This window comes from Caretta caretta, chromosome 27, assembly GCF_965140235.1.
Source record: "Caretta caretta isolate rCarCar2 chromosome 27, rCarCar1.hap1, whole genome shotgun sequence".
Classification (NCBI taxonomy): domain Eukaryota; kingdom Metazoa; phylum Chordata; order Testudines; family Cheloniidae; genus Caretta; species Caretta caretta.
The window spans coordinates 8,309,387-8,327,658 of record NC_134232.1 but is presented as its reverse complement, the minus strand read 5'-3'; the positions used below and the strand labels follow the sequence as shown (position 1 = coordinate 8,327,658).

The 18,272-nt window shown below is 43.7% G+C and overlaps 1 protein-coding gene across 15 annotated transcripts in view; it reads left to right on the top strand.

Moving 5' to 3' along the window:
* The window catches only part of MAPT (microtubule associated protein tau), a 101,409-nt gene that overhangs the window by 28,287 nt on the left and 54,850 nt on the right, over positions 1–18,272 (top strand). The window contains exon 1 of one of the 15 annotated variants that reach the window (XM_075123571.1): positions 138–305. The exons of 12 other annotated variants lie outside the window; for them this stretch is intronic. The gene's annotated coding sequence lies outside the window, so the exon portion shown is untranslated. Of the gene's footprint in view, positions 1–137; positions 306–12,278; positions 12,419–18,272 lie in introns of those variants that run through there. 2 more of the 15 variants (XM_075123569.1, XM_075123568.1) reach the window with 2 other exon arrangements.

The following is an 18,272-nucleotide window of genomic DNA, read 5'->3' as shown; positions in this document are numbered from 1 at the left end:
TCTGATTTTCTATAGCAGGCCAGAAGCTTGAGTGAAAAATTCTTCCAGGCAACAGGTGGAGCCAGAATACTAAGACTTTGTCATACCCTCACAGCTGTCTCTCAGCCATCAGCTGAATATTTCAAAAGCAGTATCAAAGAAATATTAAACTGACACTGTGCATCAGTGACTGTCACTGAATAACATTAGTGATGATAGCAACCTGAGCATACAGCGACTCTGCGCTGAAATTCGCAGCAGTAAAATAGATACCCACATCTTATAGAGAAGGGGATTTAGACTGCGATAGAGCTTGAAGACAACAGGTAAGGAAAACTGCCTCTCCTTTTGACCTTCTCTGCTAGTCCAATTGCTTTGGGACCTCCCAAAGTAATTGATGATTTTAGTGTGCGTGTGTGGGGACTCACTCACTCACTCCAAAGTTGCCTGCAACGCACCTGTGCAAAGGCCACAACTGCAAACCTGTTCTGTAAAAATGTGGACAGAAGTAGCACATCTCCTCAAAAGGGGCATCCCTTCGTTCTGCTCATGAAAAGCCAACTGAACAAACAGTGAGCTTTAAAAGATTCCAGTTCTTCCTTTTCTGCTGCCAAATAAGCCCTGCTGATCAGTTCCTTAATCCGGAGGCACTTGAAAAGTATGCTTTGGAGGTTTTATCCAGTTGTTTGTTTCATTCCCATTGTAACAATTACCATTAGAACTCTCCTATTAAACACAAAGGAAAAGAAGAAAATAGTTAAAGCATTTGATACATAAGGCAAAGCTTTCATTTTAACAATTTTCCATATTCGTATTCCCTTTATTCCTGCTCGTCATTCTCCTAGATGGTATTAACGGTCCGTCCCCCTTTTTTGGGGGGGGTGGAGTCAGTTTTAGATGGTATTGGATTGTTGTTGAAGTGTAATCTTGTTCCCTTTTAAAACAAGGCAGAACTTATAAAACCCACACAAAGGGGGACTGAAATGGCAGAGGTAGACATTTTTTTTTCTGCCTTTGTTAATTACAACTAACTGCTGGGAAAGTACAGGCATAATACATGGTCTTATTAGCTACTCTGAGACCTGGCAAACTTTCCCAGCCTTTGGCTACAAGCATTGTTTGTTGTTTGCCTTTTTTTTAAATTTCAGCAGTGTTACAAAAGGTGGTTTTGTCTTGGCTGGTTAACCTAGACTCATACAGCAGGGAAAAAGAGGGAGATTTGTATGGGGTGAAATAAAGTCAGAGAAGGAAAATGACACCCTATTTAGGCAGCAAAAGGGACCTGAGGTTCACACTGCAGGATGTTCAGGGTCCAGTTGAGCTTGATACGGTGATGATTTTGTCCAGTTCCCTCTCCAGCCTGATCTGATCAGGACAATAAAGGCCCAACAGGTCATGGCAGCCATGAGTGTGAAGCTTAGCTGAGTTTATTAAGCACATTTCCAACTGAGCCCCTGAAAAGCCGGTGATGACCTAGCCCCTTTAAAACTAACCACACTGAGCAGTTATCCAGTGACTTCAGTTATAGACACTTCCTTCTGTTTCTAACATTATCTCGATTTGTTGCTGTAACAAATTTTTTTTTTTTTTTTACATTACCGGAAAGCTGGAAGATCCCTAATCCGTTCTTTTAGCTTAAATACAGCGAGCAGACCATTCTTTCTATCTCCAGCTTTTGCCTTTGTTAATAAACAGTTTTATTTTGTAGACCATGCTGGACTCCGTGACCTTTCAGATGCTTTTTACGCTGTAGAATACAAATCTTTGCATGGAATTCCTCCTTCCCAGAACCTGACGCCCATTAATTCTGGCTCTGCTAATGCACGGCCCAGTACTTTACAATTAGCTGGCACATCTCATACTCTCAGTCTTGTAGTTGAGGCAAGATACTACACAATTCTGAAGGAGATTAAGGAAGGCTGAGCTGTTTACTCATTTTCATATTTAATTCAATAAAAGCCTCTCTTTTTCAAAAATGTATGTGAAACTCCCTCAGAATTTGTCTGTTGCACTCCAGCCCCTTATTGCAAAATTTAGGTCAGACCTGTGATGGAGCACAAAGGTCCCTTTGGCTTTTTAGAACTTGTAGACTTGGTGACAGCCACATCACTAACTCTTCTAGTCAGAAAATACTCCTTTTCTCAAGGGCTCATCCTGTATTCAGAGCCAAACACACTGAGCTTAGCTGCATGGTTCTTGAACATAAATGCTCAAGTCAAGTAACATTTATTAATCTCTCCAGTCTTTTGGCCTCAAGGAAAATATCTGCAAATAAATCCTACTCCATTCTCTGGCTGCAATTCAAGCACTGGTACCCGGAACGCTGTGTATCACCAAAGATCCCATTGGTACTAGACTTCTTCCAAAATGGCCTCAAAGTGAGTTCCCTGGGAATTATATGCCTTTGCTATAACAGGCGTCATGAGTACTAGTCAAAACTGAAAGTAGTTTTGAAACCCCATTTGAGTAGCTTAGTCTTGAGGAATCTGAGTGTGACAGGTCTACAGGGCCTGCACCCAGAAATTCACTTCTGACTGCACTAACACAAACCTCCCTTTAATAGATGGAAAGAATAGGGAGACTTTTTACAAAGATTTAAAGTGTTGTTCCTTACAGTCGTCACGTTGGCAAGAAGGGTGTCAGAACACAGAGCGCATTCAGTCAAACCCCAGCGTTTCACTCCAGCAGTGTTGTCCTGAGGATAGACCCGGCTTTCATGCTCCATATCAATTCCACCGTTCACATATCATTATTTGCAAATCCCAAATATCCAAAGAGGAAGATTTGGCGTGTGCTAGATATGCACAGAGCATTTCAGATACACATCAGATGCACCACAGCCTTTAGAGGATCCTCCTCCTTATGTTAGTTCTTTGTCTTCTGATAGTATCGGTACAGGGAAGAGGATCAAAATTATCCATTTCTAGACAGTGTATTTCAGAAACCTGCAAGATACAAAGCTGAATCACATTATCCCTGTTAAACACATACTTGCTAAGTGCATTTTGTAGGCTGAGTGATCTTATGCCTTCTGTGAAGAAATACGCAAAGCTGTTACTTGATCATCAGTGTATATGTTTACTGAATACCACCAGATCAATGTTCAATCCATAGGAGAAGAATGGACGGTAAATTATGGTTCAGGTTTGTAACTGGGCATTGGTAGACATTTAATTAACTAATTTAGTAACATTACAAAGACCTGAAATAACAGCATATTTAATTGCTTACCCTGTTAAGGAAGCATGATCTAGTGGATGGAGCACTGGATTGGAACTCAGGAGACCTGGGTTCTTTTTCTGGCTCTGCCCCTGGCTTTCTGGATGACTTCACTGCCCTGTGCCTCAGTTTCCCAACCTGTAAAATGAGGATGATGGGGATCTACTGATAAAGTGCCATATAAGACATAGGTGGTATTATTATTATTATTGTCCTAGTGCAAAGTATCTGAACTATTTGCCTTAAGTAATTTACAACAATTTCTCATTATCTAGAGAGCGCCATATCTGTGGTCTTCTCTTATGTGGAGAGGGAAGAACTTTCAGGGGTGTAATGTTACATTTTCCAGTTTTGCAGTCAGTTTGATGTCTTCTGAGTCCGCCTACGTTTGCTGTCTTGACCCATGGATTGGCAGTCGCGACTGAGCACATCTGGTCCTGAAATAATCGCCATCCTGCTTGGAGGCAGCTGCTGAACCAGGTCTAAGCTGACTGGAAATGGCAAATTCTATTTAGATAATTCTCGAAAATACTGACTACTTCGCACTTCATTGCCATCTAGATCTCTACTCTCTTCCTCCTTCCACTTCATTCCTTCTCTCTCTTCCTTCCACTCTTAGCTATGGGTAAAATTTTCAAAGGCACCTATATCACTTAGGCACCTGAGTCCTGTTGACTCAAGTCACTTAGGTGCTTTTGAAAATGTTACCCTTTGTGCCTCTTTTCACCCCACACCCCTACCTGGAGTGGCCTCTCACCTCCTGGGTGCCAAAGACCTAAAGTTTCCGATGTGGCCAACACTCGTAGGGGAGCTGATCAGAAGGGCTTATGTTGCAGCAGGAAATTAAGTTTTTTAAAGCTTGCTATATCTGTTTAGCAGGTGCAGAAAGAAGGGAAATCTCTTTAGTGGTTTGCAAGGCTACCTCTGAATTTCTGCCCACGCTGCTGTGAAATGTGTTCTAGGCTTGTGGTCGTGCCCTTGGCAGAAGAGTGCGATATGCAGTAATTGAATGATGGGTCCATCCTCGCCTCATCCCCCCAGCGTTAAAATGGGCAACTGCTTTGGGAAGTCCCAACTGTCTTGGGCATGGGTGACCCTAAGATAAGAAATAGGTGCGCACTACACAAGCAGTGCGGCACTAAAGCTGGTTAGTGCAACCCAGCTCTCGCAAGCCAGCAAAACTAAACTGTGGGTATTGCAACGCGTACAGCGCTCCTCAGTGACCAAACCTGTGTGCATTCATCCATGAAAGTTTTGCAGTTCATTGCCAAGGAAAACTAAGTTTCAAACTTCTGAGGGGTTATTAAACAATAATGAGGAAAATTATTTAAAAAAATAAAGAACACCACCATGACAATATCTCTTTAAAGCACTATGGGTTTTCATTTCCCTTTTCAACATCTCTCCCTACTCCTTTGAAATGAATTGATCTTTCTCTGAATCTTCATAGCTGTTCTAGTCCCTTGACAAGATAGATGACAAGGAGTATCAAGATATATGCTCACTGCATTTTAGACAGTGCCTACAATTAATTAGGCAGTCGTTCATATTCACTTATCTGACAGTTCCTCGGAAACACTTTTCTGAAAAGTATACAAAGGAGATGAAAAGGAAGTTGCTTGTGAATTATGAACAGCTTTTCAAGATGACTTTAATTCATGACACTACCATTTCAGTTTAATTTAATAATTCAGATAGAACCTATTCCCTCGGAAATCCTATTTCTGTTTGATTGGTTTTCTGAAACTACTCCTGTCCAGCCCATGCTGGTTTAATTTTCCCTTTTGCATAACAAAATAGGACACATGTAGCATTCACAGATTAAAAACAGAGCATTAATAATCTCCAAGTAGCTTCTTTGTTTGAGTTGGGGCTCAGACCTGTGAATCTGAGCCTGGACACAGGGCAGAATAGGGGAGAGACGCACCCTGTCTCTCTAGTCTGGAGGCTATGGACTTGAGGAGACAGAGAGTGATCCTTCCTTTCCCATACCCAGAGGGGCCTTTGGGGAGTGGACTTTCAAACACTGAAACAAGGTGTCAGACTCTCAGACCCTGTATGGGAGCATAGAGCTCTTTAGCTGAGTTGCCCAGGCTCGGGTATGAAAGCCGGGTGACGGTGTTCAGATTCAACACTACAACTGCTGAGTTATGCTGGGTGGTGGCTCCAAATATATCAATTTGGGATGGAAAGGGGCTGATGAGAGCTTCTCTTTTGGTCAGAAGGAGCTGGGATAGATAAGATCCTGGAGGGGAACCCTAGAAACAGCCAATCTTAGGCACAGGTTTATGCTTCGTTGTATTTGAATTAATAAAACGGGTGGTGATTAGTGGGTTACAAATGAAAGGGTGGGTTTGAACGCTCATAATGAAGTCTGTGCTCTCTCCTGAGGACAGGGTAAGTGCTCTTCCCCTGCACAGCCACATTCATGCCTGTGGCTACTATGGCCATATCTACACTAACACTTATGTTGGCAAAATTTTTGTCACTCGTGGGTGTGGGGAAAAAACATTTCCAAAGGAAAAATTCTGGAGTAAAATAAACTCCTTCATTCCACCCCCCTCCCCCCCAAAAATAAAAATATCACCGACTGCATTTTAATGTACAGTGAAGGCAAGAAAAAGCTTTAATTTTCCTGCTGTTAATTTAGCACTGTACCACAGAGCAGGTAACGGTGGTCGAGGCCAGCGTTGTTGTGGTCCCCTGATAGATTTTACCATAGACAGATGATACTTTTTGGTTGTTTCCATTGTTCAGTAATTGGCCTAGTTACCCAAGAAAAATTACCCTGGCGTGTAAACCTCTGAGGATAAGTTTCTGTATCCCAGTTCTAGGGGAATTCATCAGAAGAAAAAGGTTTTTCTGCCTTGAGTTTTAAAAATTCAAACTGAGTGCTGAGTCAGGATCCTGTAGATAATCTGTTCAAGTGGAAGTGGGTGGGCATGTACTGAACTGCTGAGTTCTTCACTGCAGTGGAGTTTGGAGCTCCTTCCTTGGCTTTTTGTCCCATCTATGATTTTGGTGATGCAACCCCTGGCTTCTAAAATTTTTCACCATCTGCCCTAAAAGGTCAGGGTCTGAGGGGTGTGGGTGTGTAGGTTTTCTTGTTTTGGTTTTTTTTTTCTTCACCATTGGCTAGCTTGTTGAGACGCGCACTACGGGTTGCGGTAGCCTAGTAAAGAAAGGTCGGCTGATTCGTTGTCCAGCCCACTTCTGTAGGCTGCCTTCTCAGTTCACTTCTGTAAAGTGCAGCAAAGAAAAGTCGGCCCGCCTTGCTGAATCAAGGAGGCTGCGCTCCAGCGCACAGTGACGATTCTGTGACTTCTTACAACTGGCCATGACTTATGCATGATTTAACGCTATGCAAGTAACACTGCCTCAGTAAAGGCATCCAGGTGAATAACCACAATGCCAGCTCACATCAAATATTGGCATTGGCAAAAGACGTTTAAAAAATCATCTATGGGAGTATAACATTATTACTAAACGTTAGCCTACATTGTGCAGCACCAAGGGTCAAGTTTTTATTCAGCCTGTTGGGAGTGAAATATATTTTGTCAGAGATTAGAGGCGGCTTTAATGTTGTTATAATGTAGGGATCATTAATCTCCTGTAGATCAATGGTCCAAATTAAGTTTGAAACGGGAAACCAATCTTTCATGTAGTTCATTATATCTTACCAAATGGACATGATGTATTGTCCAGAAAAAGGATATTGTAGTTTCTGTGTCTGAGGCTCATGGATGTGAGTATGGCAATAACACATACATGTATAGTGAATCTGGTTGATTAAATTTGATATGGCAATTGTTACCTGTCTCCATGGACTCTTGAAACATATGTGGTTACTAATTCACCTGTCTTCTGCAGTCTAATTGTGATAGCCTTTATTACAAATAATTTCCTTCTCTCTGGAGTGAATGTAGCAGAGAAAAGTCTATATTTCGTTGTCTTTGTTTTAGTTTTAACTTAAAATCTTAGGCTTGTGAAAATTTTAACTGGTGGTTTCCATCCAATGACTAGTGGACAACTGTCCACATCGTTTGTGGGCAGACTCAGAATACAGAGGTGGAGGGTTAAATGGACCACGGAGACTGAACTCCTTGTTCCCTTATTGTAAATGGGGAATCATCATCAAGTGGGTGTGTTCCTAGTGGGGTCCTGCAGGGATCAATTCTTGGTCCTACGGTATTTATTAATGACCTGGAAGAAAACATAAAATCATCACTGATGTAAAGTTTGGAGATGACACACAAATTGGGGGAATGGTAAATAATGAAGAGGGCAGGTCACTGATTCAGAGCGTTCTGGATCTCTTGGTAAGATGGGTGCAAGCAAGCAATATGCGTTTTAATGTGTCTACTGTAAATGTACACATCTAGGAACAGAGAATATAGGCCATATTTACGTTATGGGAGACTTTATCCTGGGAAGCCATGACTCTGAAAAAGATGTGCGGGTCGTGGATAATCGTCTGAACGTGGGCTCCGTAAACAAGGGCATCTCGAGTAGAAGTAGAGAGGTTATTTGTCTTCTGTATTTGGCACTGGTGCGACTGCTGCTGGAATACTGCGTTCAGTTCTGTTGTGCACAGTTCAAGAGGGATGTTGATAAATGGGAGAGGGTTCAGGGAAAAAGCCATGAGAATGATTAAAGGATTAGAAAAATGCCTCATAGCGATAGACTCAGGGAACTCAAAGTTAAGGAATGATTTGATTACAGTGTGTGAGTACTGACATGTGGAACAAATATTTAATGATGGTCTCTTCAGTCTAGCGGAGAAAGGTATAATATGATCCAATGGTTGGAAGTTGAAACTAGACAAACTCAGACTGGAAATAAGGCATCATTTTTTAATAGTGAGAGTAATTACCCATTGGAACACCTTACCAAGGCAGGTAGTGGATTCTACATCACTGGCCATTTTTAAAATCAAGATTAGATGTTCTAAAGGCTCTGCTCTAGGAATTACTTCGGGGAAGTTCTGTGGCCTGTGTTATAGAGGTCAGACTTGATGATCACAGTGGTCCCTTCTGGCTTTGGAATCTATGAATTTATTAATGCTATATAGGTTTATATCCTGCACTCATCACCGTAGTATCTGATTGCCTTCCAGTAGTGCATTAAGCAACATAACTAACATCTGTCACGTTTGTTCTCTCATCCCCTCCCCAGGGGAAAACTAGGTGCGGTGGAGTGTTCTGTTTTTATCTAGTCACACGACTGAGGTGCTGAGCAGGGCGGGAAAACTTGACCTGCCGCTTCCCAGTCTGTGCCTGCACTGTACGTGGAAAGAACTGATGTTAGTCTCTGGGGCCGTCGCTTAGCACTGCTGTCGGCACAGCATTCTGAAATCGGGTTTTCATGCATGGCTCTTTAATGCCATATTTGCATATTATTACCATGTGTCTGCGTTTAAAATGATTGCTCAGTTGAGACTATTGTGGTACTCTATGGTAGGTAAAATATAATCATAGATGAGTGTAGGGGCCAAATTGCCTGTCAGGTGAAAACTAGGATGATCGTGAACAAGAAGATTTTAAGTTTTTAAAAAAATCCAACTCCTTGCAGTAATTCCCCCAGCCTGACACCCATGGAGATAAACATTCCCATATGTTGGATTATGACTGTTCTTACTTGGTAATGCTTCTCAAGGGTTAGGGTTGATTGCAGGGAGAAGGAAGAGAGAGAGGATTGCTATAGTGGCATCAATCAGTGCTGCAGTAGTGAAGTCTTGGTGTTTGTTGTAACCCCTATTTTCCTATTCATAGAGTCAGTCATTACCGATAGAGAAGATGACAGGCCATTTTGTCCCGCGCAGGATGATCTTGCCAACAGAGTGTACCAGTTGTTAATAAACCTGCATTTTCCAGAAGTGGATAACTGGGTGTGTGGTGATAAAAGAACGTGCTTTCACTTCCCGTAGCTTGCTCTGGTATTAAACACACATTATGTTTCTCTTAACTCAATGAGAACTAATTTAGTGCAGCCTTAGGATAAAACATTATAGCCCAGTCCTACCTGTGCTGATGCTTTGTCTCTACGTAACACAGAAATGTGGGTTTACAGCTCATGAGTGAGTTCAGGGCTATGGAGTCCGTTTTATGATTTGCACGATCTGACACAAGACCCGCAGTTGGGCTCATGCCCAGCGTGATACACTGGACCTGACAGTTGTTGTGGACTCATTTGGTGTTTAGTTTTGTAATCACACCAGTTATTTTTCCAAAAGCTTGATTCCATCATTTGCAGTTTGTTGCCATTTTTACAGCTATAACTTCCCAAATGCTGAAGTGTTTCCATTATAACTCTCTCTTTTCAGTTACTCATAACATTCCGAAAATATAGCCTATTGGGCTGACATATTCCAGGCTGGATCTGTGCCGAAGGGTAATTTTTTGGACAAGTTTCAGCAAAACGATTGGAGCTGGTGGTTGTGAATGAGCGTCTCATAATCTTTAACGTATTTATCCTCACTGCACCCCTTTGAGGCTGGGCAGTGCTGTTGTTCCTATTACACAGATGGGGGAATTGAGGCACAGAGAGGCTAAGTGATGTGCCCAAGGTCACACAGGCAGTCTGTGGCAGAGCAGGGAATTGAACCCACCTCTCTCCAGTCCCAGGCTCGTGCCCTACCCACTGGGCCATCTTCCCCCTCTGAGACTTGTTAGTAGAGAAATTTTTCCACGATGTTGAGAACATTCTGACAGACAACTAAACTATCCATACCTATTGGGTTCTCCACGGTGCATTAATTTTCTTTTGTAATTTCCCCTAGTTATCTTGATGATAAGTTAATGACATAAAACACAACAGAAACTCTGCAGTCCCTTTTGGTTTGCAGACACGGCATCTTGAACTGTAATCCCATGAGATCTCGCAAATTAAGGAAGGTCAGGCCAGGTTCATAGTTGGATAGAAGACCCCAAAGTGTACTGGAAATACTAGTAGTGCTTATTCCATAGTTGGCACTCAAAAGAATGCCCCAGCATGAAGGTATGGTGCCATCTGTCTGACACACAAAATCAAGTACCTGGTGACTTCTAGCCATGATTTCCTGCCACTTTTCACAAGAGCGAGGGGATGTTGATCTTAGAATCCTAGCCAAATTCCACCTTGGCTAATTGTGTTCTGCCTCCTTAAATTTCCTCTGCAGCTTGAATTGGCTGTAGTAGCCTTCGCTTCCTGTCCGGAACATCAGTGATGCTGGGTGCTATTAAAGAATTGCTACAGTCAAGAGGCCTTTCAGTGGTGGACATTTCGTCCCTGTGTGCAGAATGGACATCATGGTTTGGGCTTTTCTGGGGTGAAGGGCACTGTATAAATATATGTTGTTGCTACTTTGGCTTTCAGCACTCAGTGATGCTCGCGCTTTGTATGCGACAAGTCTTCAGTGAATTGTTTAGTGAGACTGGGCCAGGTCCAGCCATAGGGATGCTATTCAAACACTTTGAAAAGAGTTGCTCCTAGTTACAACAGGACTGAATTTAACCCATAGCGCAGTGGACGAGAACGTCATCACTCCCTCGGCAATGTCTGCAGAATCCTTTTAGTAAGCATCTCTCAGCACTCCCCTACACTTTGACTGCTGATTCATCTTCGTTGCCTTTACATAGATCATGCTTCGGTTGCTACAAACGGCTGCCATTTAAACAAAGCAAACAGAGGAAGGTTTGCAAAAAGAAAAGGAGTACTTGTGGCACCTTAGAGACTAACCAATTTATTTGAGCATGAGCTTTCGTGAGCTACAGCTCACTTCATCAGATGCATACCGTGGAAACTGCAGCAGACTTTATATATACACAGAGAATATGAAACAATACCTCCTCCCACCCCACTGTCCTGCTGGTAATAGCTTATCTAAAGTGATCAACAGGTGGGCCATTTCCAGCACAAATCCAGGTTTTCTCACCCTCCAACCCCCCCCACAAATTCACTCTCCTGCTGGTGCTAGCCCATCCAAAGTGACAACTCTTTACATAATCAAGTCGGGCTATTTCCTGCATAGATCCAGGTTTTCTCACATCCCCCCCACCCCCATACACACACAAACTCACTCTCCTGCTGGTAATAGCTCATCTAAACTGACCACTCTCCAAGTTTAAATCCAAGTTAAACCAGAACATCTGGGGGGGGGGGTAGGAAAAAACAAGAGGAAACAGGCTACCTTGCATAATGACGTAGCCACTCCCAGTCTCTATTTAAGCCTAAATTAATAGTATCCAATTTGCAAATGAATTCCAATTCAGCAGTTTCTCGCTGGAGTCTGGATTTGAAGTTTTTTTGTTTTAAGATAGCGACCTTCATGTCTGTGATTGCGTGACCAGAGAGATTGAAGTGTTCTCTGACTGGTTTATGAATGTTATAATTCTTGACATCTGATTTGTGTCCATTGTTTCTGTCCCTTCCAAAATCACTCTGGTCTGATGGGCAGAGTGGGGCAGTCACCTGTCTTAGGCCAGTGACAGATTTCAAGTCTGGTTCTCTTGTAAACCTCTTTTTATTGTTGGGAAGGGGGGGAGTATCCGAAGGCTCTTGGCTGGGAAGTTGTTTATGTACCAGGTCTTAGCGCCGTGATGTGAATGGCTAAGCTATTTAACGTGACTTCTAGAAGTTTCTAAAATGTTATAACTCACTTCTCCCTCAGAAGTTTGTATTCCTGCCACTCAAAGAACCGGCTTTTATCAGCAGAGAAATACTGAAAATAATCAGATGTGTGTTTAAAAAAAAAACAAACCAAAAAACTGAACAAAAACCTCTCCCTCACATTTCAAAAATAACTGTTTATAAAAGTGGCATATACGGAATACATGGCGGGGTGGGGTGGAGTGGAGAGTTTATTGGCACTTGTGCAAATCACTCCAAATAATGCTTCAGCCCTTGTGGGTAACGCCCAGCCATCCCTAACTCAGAGCAATAAGCCCTTGGCACCGCAGCACCTGCACTGTTTTCCATATTCGCTATAACCCGCCAGATGCCTCTTCCCCTGAGAGGATCCTAATTGTGAAGTATGCAAAGTTCTGAAGAACCCTGAAGCGCTGTCAAGGATGGGATAGGCTGTTTGTTTAGATAAAGAGCCTGCTTGGCAGGAGTGGATCTGCTGGAAACAGATAGGCATGCTCTTCAGGGTCTTATCTGTTGCATAGAGGGTGCTGCCAAAGTTTAAACACTCAGAGACATCACTACCCTGATTATTCATTGCAGAAGCCTTTGGGTCAAGGTAGGGCTGCTTTCACTTACTTTTAAAGAAACTTGACTCTCTACAACTTTTATTTATGATTACGTTAGCCGAGACGGAGGTGGTATTGGGAGGCCTTATTTTTCTGCTATTCTCTGTCAAAATCTGCATGGCTTGTGATACGTGAGTGACTTCAGCACCACGTTTGCATAAGGAATCAGTACTGAAATGGGTCGTTTGTAGAGTCAAGTAATTTTTTCCCCAGTAAATTCCATTTAGTCATTGGGACGGTTACTAAATTTGAGAACGATGCTGGAATTTCCCGGTTAGAATGAGATGCATCTTGAACACAGATGAGTTTGGTGTGTTTGATTCTTGTTTTGAACTGAAGGAATGGAAGATCATGGTTACGTTGCAGAAATTTGTAGGCATCAGAAGTGTGTGAGTGACTGTGTGTGTGTGTACGCACGCACGCCAGAGTCCGCAGTGCTTATAGTTAATTAAGTAGAACAAACACAATAGTGAGAGGGGTGGGTGAAATAATCCAGCAGAAGTGTGTAAAATATACCTATACTGCAGGTTATTGCTTTCCATCCTCATGTATATAATTGTACTAGTCTGACCTTCATATTTTAAATTTTGCTGGGAGAACTTCAGCACTTAAAAATCATCCATAGTAGGGGCTCTTCCCTCTTTGTTCACCGAATTGCCGTGTTTCTCTGTTGTTCCGTGTGGTGGCAATGTGGATTTATTTTTCTCTGTTAGATCACAGTGCTGATGAAGTTCCAGACTGAAAATCATGGGGATTGATTTCCCCTGTTATGCATAGAATAGGTGCAGTATCCTAGGGCCTTGTGGAAGTGCAGGTTTCCCTGTACTTTGTTTCCACTGAACAGTTCTCTGCAGGGCAGGCTGGCTTTTGTGACCAGAACACCTGTCCAGTGGGAACAGGGCTAAACCCACTAAACATAACAGCCACATTTGCTCTGGAGCACTTCCTCCCCTGCCCCCCACTTTTTGTTGGCCTGTGGACAATGGGACTAGGCTGTCCTTTCATTCCCTACCATCTGGATGTTGGAAACAGAGGGAGGGTCACACTTTTCCTCCAGTCTTCATGACCATGCCCAGTATTCTTCTCCCTGCTTGACTATGTGGGAGATGCTCCTTCCTTCTCACTAGGTGGGAGGCCAGTTCTACTCTCAGTATTGTCACTCCCCCAGAATTTAAAAAATCATGAGCCAGACCCCTAAAATTACAAGGTTTTAAAAAATGATTTGGGGCTCTTTTTCTTGCTTTCTGGTGTTGGAGCCAAGGAGTTCAAATTAAGTTTTTCTCTGCATCCATTAGGTCTAGAGGCTTTTTTTTAAATAAAACCCTAAGATTCACAAGTAATCACATGATTCCAGCAGCTGGAGCTTTAAGATAAAACTCCTAATAATAAAAGTAACTCTGCTTTCTCCACAACCAAAAAGACAGCATCCAGTGAAGTGAGCTGTATGCTCAAATAAATTTGTTAGTCTCTAAGGTGCCACAAGTACTCCTTTTCTTTTTGCGAATACAGACTAACACGGCTGCTACTCTGAAAAGTATCTCTTCTCTTCTCCCTGAAATGGACAACAAAGGAAAATCTATTCGTCTTTAAATTTTGATGTAACACTCTTTCCAACCCCCCGAACTCAGAAGTTCTCAAGCTGTTCCATGGTGTGAACCTTGTCATTTGAGGGGACTGCTTATGAACACTTCCTCTCCCATTTGGGACTGCATACATCCCTTTCCTCCTTACCTAGCAGGCAGTTAGGCTGGATGCTTCTCCTTCTTTCTAGCGTCTTTGATAGACTCCCAGGCTCTTTTAAGTAATGGGGAGCCTGGACACCTGTAGAAGCTGCTGGAAGCCAGGTGGAGGAGCCAGCACTATGTGATCAGTCATCTCTCTGCAGAGCAAGTGCTCTATTGGCCACCCATGGATGACATCTATAGACTTTCTCTGCTGATACTGATTCCTAGCTTGCAATTGTTGTTTTGCCTTTGCATCTTTGATATTAAATGCTGTATTATGGGTAGAAGATCTTCACTCATAGCAATACTTTCCACAGAAAAAGTATACTAGCCCTCACTCCTGTCTGTCTGACCCCAGCCATGAAGCTTTACCATCCTATAGGCACCCTAATCTGGAAATCCCAAAGGCTTGTTTATACAGGGACACTCAGGAAAATTAATCCAAACAGACTAAGGCTACATCTACACTACAGAGCCTATGTTGGCGTAGACATGCCGTATGCTTACAGAAGGAATTTTTCTGCTGGTGTGGGAACACAAACTCCCTGAACAAATTTAACTCCATGGACTCAAGCAGCCTTCTGCCGGCATAGCTGAGCTGGCATAAATTTAAAGTGCACACCAGACCAAAAGGTGTGAATTCAAAGCAGATTAGCTTTGTGTATCCCTGTGAAGACATGCTCATTCAGAATTAAAATGACATTAATTCAGTTTAACTTAATTCCCTTTGGAAGGCTGAGCTGAGGCCACTAATTTTGAATGAGTGTTCACATGGGGTTTAATGCAGTTTAATTGAGCCCCTTTGAATTAACACCATTAGTTAATTTGGATTAATTTTGCTGAGTGTTCCCATAAAGGCAGACTTTAAGAGAAACTCTTGCCTGGATGCCGTGAAGACCTCACTCAGCGTTTGGGGAAGAGGGACAGTCTGGGGGAAATGTCACTAAGGTTAGCTAGGGAGAACAAAAGGAGAATTAAAAAGAAACGTACAGTTAGTGTTTAGATACAGTACAGCTAATTCATGAGCTTTTCACTTCTGGGTCAACAGTTACGAAATGATGGAAAGGTGATAACACCTGTGGCTGTTCAGTGAAATGAATTGATGGGTCTCAGGTCAAATGCTTGTAGACATGTTTCCTCATCAGAAATGTCTGTCATGGTTGCTATCAATTGATCCTCTAGTTGACATAGAGACCAAGGCCTGGAAGTCAGGCAGAGCTCTGTCCTCAGCTGTAGAGGTGCTCCTTCCAGGGGGCACGATAGCAGGACAGCATGTAGGAAGGTGCCTGCCATATCTTCGTTGGGCCTGTTTGGACAGAAGCTTCCATCTGGCATCGTCCACACCAGAAAATTGGCACAATTTAAAAAAAAATAAATAAAAAAATACCCAATTCAAGTATTGAATTGCAAACCTCATTTTCACCTATGGCAAACTCCAGTTTGGTTTTGTGAACTGCATGGCAGCTTAGTAGTTTCATTTTATCGCTTACATGCTTGCCAGTCCTATAAAAAGCATCAAAATGCAGCCCACTGTGGGCAGGATCTAATCAATATGATTCCCGGAGCTCCAGGAAGAGGCTGGCCATATGGCCAGATAATTAGAACTGTTTGTGTTCGTTTTAGGTGGGCAAAACTCCATTAATGCTTTTAAAATCAAGGACAGAGAACGAATTCTGACGTTTCTGTCCACTTCAAACACCAATTCTTGTGGCTTATCACTTTGTGAGTTTTTGCAGGGCAAGCTCTTGAAGGTTTTCCATGCAGTTCAGCAAGATGATTTTGTAGTTGTTTAAAGCAGAAATTAAATTGCATAGACATCTTCCTAGGAGGAAAGAAAAGTTGGGAGAGTTGAGATCCCTCACTCAGTTCTGAAGATCCAGTTAATTTATTGCCAGCCAACAAAACCATGTGAGCTCACTTCCTTACTGCGGTAACCTGAGCAGCATTGCTGGTTTCAGCTCCCGCCCATCCAGTTGTGGTAAACCTGGGATTATAATAGTAGCTGGTTATTAATCACTACCCTTGGCTGTAATTAGAGCAGCTATCACAGGGGCGGGCAAACTTTTTGGCCTGAGGGCCGCATCAGGTTTTGGAAATTGTATGGAGGGACAGTTAGCCATAGCGTGGCCCAGCCCCCGCTCCCTGCTTCTTGCCCCCTGACGGCACCCCCTGTTCCTGATGACCCCTGCCCCATCCACCGGCCCCCCCGCCACCCCATCCAACCCCCCCCCCTTCCTGACTTCTCCCCCGGACTCCTGCCCCATCCAACCACCCCTTCTCCCTGACTGCCCCCCCGCCCCGTTCCCTGCCCTGTGACAGCCCCGACCCCTATCCACACCCCTGACACCCCCCCGCCCCAGAACTCCCCTGTCCTCTATCCAACCCTCCCACTCCCTGCCCCCTTACCACACTGTCTGGAGCACCGGAGCCAGCCACGTGCTGTGTGGCACAGAGCACCGGTCAGAGAATCATAGAATATCAGGGTTGGAAGGGACCTCAGGAGGTCATCTAGTCCAACCCCCTGCTCAAAAGCAGGACCCATACCCAATTAAATCATCCCAGCCAGGGCTTTCTCAAGCCTGACCTTAAAAACTTCTAAGGAAGGAGATTCTACCACCTCCCTAGGTAACGCATTCCAGTGTTTCACCACCCTCCTAGTGAAAAAGTTTTTCCGAATATCCAACCTAAACCTCCCCCACTGCAACTTGAGACCATTACTCCTTGTCCTGTCCTCTTCTACCACTGAGAATAGTCTAGAACCATCCTCTCTGGAACCCCCTTTCAGGTAGTTGAAAGCAGCTATCAAATCCCCCCTTGTTTTTCTCTTCCGCAGACTAAACAATCCCAGTTCCCTCAGCCTCTCCTCATAAGTCATATGTTCCAGACCCCTAATCATTTTTGTTTCCCTCCGCTGGACTCTTTCCAATTTTTCCACATCCTTCTTGTAGTATGGGGCCCAAAACTGGACACAGTACTCCAGATGAGGCCTCACCAATGTCGAATAGAGGGGAATGATCACATCCCTCGATCTGCTGGCAATGCCCCTACTTATGCTTCCCAAAATGCCATTTGCCTTCTTGGCAACAAGGGCACACTGTTGACTCATATCCAGCTTCTCGTCCACTGTAACCCCTAGGTCCTTTTCTGCAGAACTGCTGCCTAGCCATTCGGTCCCTAGTCTGCAGTGGTGCATGGGATTCTTCCGTTCTAAGTGCAGGACCTCTGCACTTGTCCTTGTTGAACCTCATCAGATTTCTTTTGGCCCAATCCTCTAATTTGTCTAGGGCCCTCTGTATCCTATCCCTACCCTCCAGCATATCTACCTCTCCTCCCAGTTTAGTGTCATCTGCAAACTTGCTGAGGGTGCAATCCACACCATCCTCCAGATCATTAATGAAGATATTGAACAAAACCATCCCGAGGCCCGACTCTTAGAGCACTCAGCTTGATACCGGCTGGCAACTAGACATGGAGCCATTGATCACTACCCGTTGAGCCCGATAATCTAGCTAGCTTTCTACCCACCTTATAGTCCATTCATCCAGCCCATACTTCTTTAACTTACTGGCAAGCATACTGTGGGAGACTGTGTCCAAAGCTTTGCTAAAGTCAAGGAATAACACGTCCACTGCTTTCCCCTCATCCACAGAGCCAGTTATCTTGTCATAGAACGCAATTGGATTAGTCAGCCATGACTTGCCCTTGGTGAATCCATGCTGACTGTTCCTGATCACTTTCCTCTCCTCCAAGTGCTTCAGAATTGATTCCTTGAGGACCTGCTCCATGATTTTTCCAGGGACTGAGGTGAGGCTGACTGGCTTATAGTTCCCAGGATCCTCCTCCTTCCCTTTTTTAAAGATGGGCACTAAATTAGCCTTTTTCCAGTCGTCCAGGACTTCCCCGGATCGCCATGAGTTTTCAAAGGTAATGGCCAATGGCTATGCAATCACATCCACCAACTCCTTTAGCACTCTCAGATGCAGCGCATCCGGCCCCATGGACTTGTGCTCGTCCAGCTTTTCTAAATAGTCCCGAACCACTTCTTTCTTCACAGAGGGCTGGTCACCTCCTCCCCATGCTGTGCTGTCCAGTGCAACAGTCTGGGAGCTGACCTTATTTG